General features: G+C 32.7%; 1 non-coding gene across 1 annotated transcript; it reads left to right on the forward strand.

The window, feature by feature from the left end:
- Positions 1-667: 667 nt before the first annotated feature.
- On the forward strand, positions 668-771 carry LOC126009893 (U6 spliceosomal RNA). Its single transcript, XR_007496067.1, has one exon. It is a non-coding gene; the product is annotated as a U6 spliceosomal RNA (small nuclear RNA).
- The last annotated feature ends 4,933 nt before the right edge of the window (positions 772-5,704 follow it).

Genomic DNA, 5,704 nt, shown 5'->3' on the forward strand with positions numbered 1-5,704 from the left:
CCGCAATAAAATGAAATAGTGTAAAGTAGCTCAAAATATGATTGTGACTCAATCATATTTTGTCTATTGCAGTGGTCTGGAATTGAACATCAGTTTCTCAGATTGTACATATATGTGAAGTTTTAAATATGATTGAAAGAACATGATGTAGTGTTGGTCCGAAAAAGGTACCAAACTGTCAAGAGTTATACACTGATGATTTTGGATTTTGTTAACATAGCTAAACTGAAACTAAGATGAACAAAATTACTATTTTTTGTTTCTTAGTTGTCTACAAAAGAAATTACCTTGGGTTTGCTAAATGGGAACCAAACTTCAAACCATTTCTTTCTTCTGCAAGGTCCAGATAGAACTATGCAGTTTGTTGGCATCTGCTGATTTACATTTGTGTTATTATAGCATATTAGTGTTTCCACCTTAAGTTTATAATCTGGGCCAGGTGCAAGACAATTTGTAGAAAGAAGAGAGACGATTTTTCATTCATAGCACCTCTATCACCATATATGGAAGCTGTGAGAAGCAATGTATCAGTTTGTTTTTCACTGCTCCTCTTTCTCTTCACAGACTTCAGCTTTTTCTTGCTTTTCTCTATGTATGTTGACATTTTAAACTCAACTTTCAGAAGTGGTGACAAATTAAGTTTATTTGATAAGAAAGTTCTGTTCTTGTGCTCATTTTACCAGCACATATACTAAAATTGGGATGATATAAAGAAGCTCAGCATGGCTCCTGTGCAATATCAAACTAATTTGTCAAGAATTCCATATTTCTTTTCATCTCTGAGTGTGGCCCCAAAACAAAACCCATATGTTTTGGTCTGATTCCTTCCCTCCTTCCTACCTCTTTGACCCACTTGCTGCATTCTGGAAAATCTTTTTACCAGTTTCCTTTTTTAATCAGTTTCATTATTTTGAAAAAGAACATTAAATTTACTCCATGTGTAATAGTTGCACAAGTACACATTATGCATAATACACATATAGTAAAAATTGTCAGTTATGAAAAAATGTGTAAATTCAGTTAGTTTCTAAAAAATTGTCCCTGATTTTTCATCTTAGACCTAAGAAAAATCATGTTCTAAAATGAATTCAAGCATTTACTTTTCTTGGGCCAAAAAGATCACTCAATGGTCTTGAGTTCATGCTTTTTATGGAGGAGCTTCAGACTTAATATTCCATACCACATGATTACTTGAATATTACTGGTAATTCTGAGAACTATGATAAAAATGGTCCCCATTAAAACCTGCCTTATCACAAATACTTCTTTTAAAATATAAGACTAATAATGATTTCACTATATTACTAGTAATTTGCATCTCAGTTTAATTTTAAATATAATCTTATACTTTGAACTTATTGGTCTCACATATATTACTTAGTACATTCCCTTCCTCATAATATTTTCTTCACTTAGTCTAAATTCAATTTTTCCTCCTAACACTTCTTTAAATGCTCCTTTATAAATTCCCATACCTTTAAAATAATTATGGAGTGAGCATTCATTTATTATTTTCACTGTCATAGCATCACTTATACTTGTTTAAACTTATCACAATATTCCTTATTTTACTACTGATCTGTATATTTGTAATTTAAACTCTTAGTTTCATTCCACAAGATAACATATAGACCCCAGTCTTTATTTTTCAACAAAAAGATTCTACACAAATAAATATATATTGTATTTATTTTGAGTAAACACAAGAAAGATTGGTTGAAAAATACATTTAAAAATGGAATGAGTGGGACACATTAAATGGATAAACTGTCAAACTGTGAAATAAATGAAGAGAAGAGATATAGAAAGATAACAGCTGTTTCATATATAATTGTAGAGGAAGAAAATACATATTCCTATTTTTACTATTCCACAGAAAATTTTGAAGCTGTTTTAAAATTGAACTCCTGTACATAAGTATAAATTAATTACTTTTGGACTGATATTTGCAAAATCAGTATTAGTGATCATGGAATTTCTATTTTTTAATGGGAATTTTTTTTTGTTTCTGTTTTGTTTTGTTTTGTTTTGTTTTGTTTTTTGGAGGGGGCCTGGTGACTGACGCCCAGGGATTACTCCTGGCTATGCGCTCAGATCACTCTTGGCTTGGGGGACCATATGGGACGCCATCAAGGGATCGAACCATGGTCTGTCCTAGGTTAGCACATGCAAAGCAGATGCCCTACTGCTTGTGCCACTGCTCTGGACCCTTAATGGGATGTTTTATTTATTACTTCCATCTGTCCATCCTATGAGAGGGTTACAATCTACAAAAACGTTTTCTTTTTTTTAACCATAATCTAGATAATTAAAACAATGATTATATAAACCACAGATATTCATCTTCCTAAAAGCTTTATAGAATTAAATATTTTCTCTTTTTTTAATCTTCAAAGACCTCCGTAAAGATCCTTGCTCTGATCCTATTAAGACATGTTTGTAAGGATAAGTTCTCCAATAAGATCATCACTTTTATCAAGTTCCCTAAAGATATACACCATGTAACAATTCTTTGTGAACTAGGAGATATACTGTAATATACTAGGAGGCACGATAGTGGAAGTACAAATCAAGCCACAGTTATGCAGAGGTTGAATCTGCAATATATGAGTAAACTTGAGTAAAATTACCCTGATAAATGATACTGTTCAAGAGTTAGAACAAGCCAATAACATAATGAATTCTATACTAAGAATATCTATATGAGGGGCCAGACAGAAAGTAAGGAAGTACAGAGGTCAAATGTTTGTCTTGCATGTGGCCAGTCCTTGTTCAATCTACAGAATCACATGGTTCTTAGCATTACCAGATACAGTATTCAAGCAGCTCTGTAATTCCCAGCATCTCCATTGTAGGGGTCCTTAGAAGCTTTTCATTTTCAGGCTCTCACATTGAATTGCCAGTCTGATTGACTAAGAACTTCTCAATCCCTGCCAACACAAGTGAGAGGACAAAATTATATTTTGGATTATGTGGTAGTAATTTGTCTTATAAATAATTGGAAAAATAAACAACAGTAATATTCTTTGTGAAATTTTTACAACTCTTGGTTTATTCTGGAATGGTATTATCCTTTTCTTGTTTAATCTTTATATTTCTTAAATCTACAACTACATATCCTCATTCTCTGTTATTAAAATATGACAAAAATTTTTAAGTAACAACAGGACTTTAACCTTCAAAGCACACTTTCACTTTCAATGTTTTTCCTCAGAGTACTTTTTAAGTCTCTATTTTCATTCTGTTTCTCTGTTTTCTTTCTCTCTTTGTTTTTTATTTTTGTCAACACAAATAAAGTCAGTCAACATGATTTTCTCTGTAAAATTTAGTGGCTGTGTCCTGAGATATGGACCTTTTTTCCAATAATTTATTTTTATGTGATACACACCAAAGGTATGATGTCAAGTTTTTCTTTATAGAAAAAAAGACCTGTGTTTAAAATGCTACCAGAGTTTACATTTATATATATATATATATATTAGTATATAATTATTTACATACTCTTCAACCTTTTATTTCTATGCCCAAGAATTTTGATGTTAGAGTGAAACTATTAAATATTCTTGATCTAGCAACTAACATGAATGCTCTCATGAAAAGTACACTAAAATTTTACACACTGTGTATACTTTTTCTTTGGAGAAGTATGTTTAAAACATCACTCTGTATTTGGTAATTTGAGTATACATAATTCTGTGTAGCCTTTAAAATTAAAAAGAATCATTTATAGAACTTTTTCTATTCAACAACTTCCTTTTGTTTCATAGATTCTCAAGAGGTATTCGGAGAGAAGCAGACTTTACCAGCAATTCTTGGCCAATTAGGGCAGTGGCTCAATGAAAAATCACAGGATGTGATGTTGCTTCAGTCCTGGGGTACTAGAGATTACCTGAGCCATATAAGCAGTGCTACAATTCTTTAGGGTCAGACCAGCAATGCTGGATGGGCATATGGAGCTGGAAATACAATCCAAGTGGGCACATGCAAACATGGCACATACAATATGCAAAGACACAGACAGTTATACCATTCACTTCCCTAGATTGTTCACATTTTTTCCAAATATCTCTTGTTACTTATGATTACTTTCTTCTATAATATTCTGCTAACAATTCCTATTTTATATTAGGTTTCTTTATTATCGTAAGTTTACTTATCAAGTTTATACAGACTCCTGAACCTTACAAAAGTCTTTACTCCTAAATTCTATTTTAGATATATAATGGTCTATTGATTTACACATAGAGTGATTTATTGCCTATAAAAATTATACACACATTCTATCCTATTCTATCTAAAGATAGTCAAAATGCTCTTTCACATAAACATATACAAAATAAGTAAAAATTTAATTGAAATATTTATGCTCATTTTTACATCAATGATTTAATGAGATCAGAAAATAATTGTGAAATTCGTACAACATGACATAATTTTACATATTAGCAAAAGTTTATTTTCAAATTATAGTAGGTCAAAATTTCTTTTTGTATGATATTAGGAAATGGACTTAGAAAAAGGGTTAAGCCTGCTTCATGGTTCTCAAACTCACAGAACCATAGAAATATAAACTAATTGAATAGTACATCTTAAGTAACAATATACCTGTCTAATTTAATTATATATGAAGTGATCTGAGAATGGGCATGATCTGAGAATGGGCTGACTTGATTACAGCAAATCTAGATTGTTATATTGACTTATGGTTTCTATATTTAAAGATTATTCATATTAATAATAGTGGGAATTATGGAAGTTAAATATATTTTAATAAAGAAGAAAAACAAAAATATTTAACTAGATAAATCTACTTAAAATCTCCACTAATTGATTTCAGATATAATAAATTTTCATTGACTTTCATTGGCATGTTCTTTTAAATTGACATTTAAGCAAAATTATGTATAATATAACCAACTTTATCTTAAGTTAACTGAAATAATGGACACAAAAAACATTATCAACTTCTGAACAAGATCTCCAAACACTATTCTAATATTTCACTATCCTTTGCATTTATTCTCTGATTCATTTTTCTAACCTCAGTATTTTAGGGTCACAGAGGATCAAGGCCTATCACAGTAACTCAAAGCTCAGAGTTGAAACAAATCCTTTGCATTTATTCTCTGATTCATTTCTCTAATCTCAGTATTTTAGGGTCACTGAGGATCAAAGCCTATCACAGTATCTCAAAGCTCAGAGTTGAAACAAATCCTCATCAGGATTCCCTTCTATTATAGGCACACTCAGATCTACCTCACACTTACTGAATAATCGAAATACAAATATGATCATATGAAATGTGAAGAAGATCAAAATAGGACCTGCCTCTCGCACAGATACTGGGGGTAGATCTCAGGGGAAGCTCTGGTCACCATTAGTGCTGCCTGGGGACCCAGATGGCAGTGATCTGCTTCTCTTGAAGGTACTCAGGGGAGGCTGCCGGTCACTATTAGTGGTGCCTGGGGAATTGGATGGGCGGTGACCTACTTCTCTCTCAGGTACCGGGAGTAGATCCGAGTTGAGGCTATCAGAGGTCGCCATTATAAAGGCTTGGGGACTGCACCCTTTCACAGGTATCGGGGATGAGGAGATCTGATGGCAGGGCCAAATCTCAGAGGCCACCCTCACCATCCCCGCATAGGGCCACACTCCAAGAGGGACCCAGCCATATGCCACAGGTGACGTAGGAGGGCTGAGAACA

This window comes from Suncus etruscus, chromosome 5, assembly GCF_024139225.1.
Source record: "Suncus etruscus isolate mSunEtr1 chromosome 5, mSunEtr1.pri.cur, whole genome shotgun sequence".
In the NCBI taxonomy this organism is placed as follows: Eukaryota; Metazoa; Chordata; class Mammalia; order Eulipotyphla; family Soricidae; genus Suncus; species Suncus etruscus.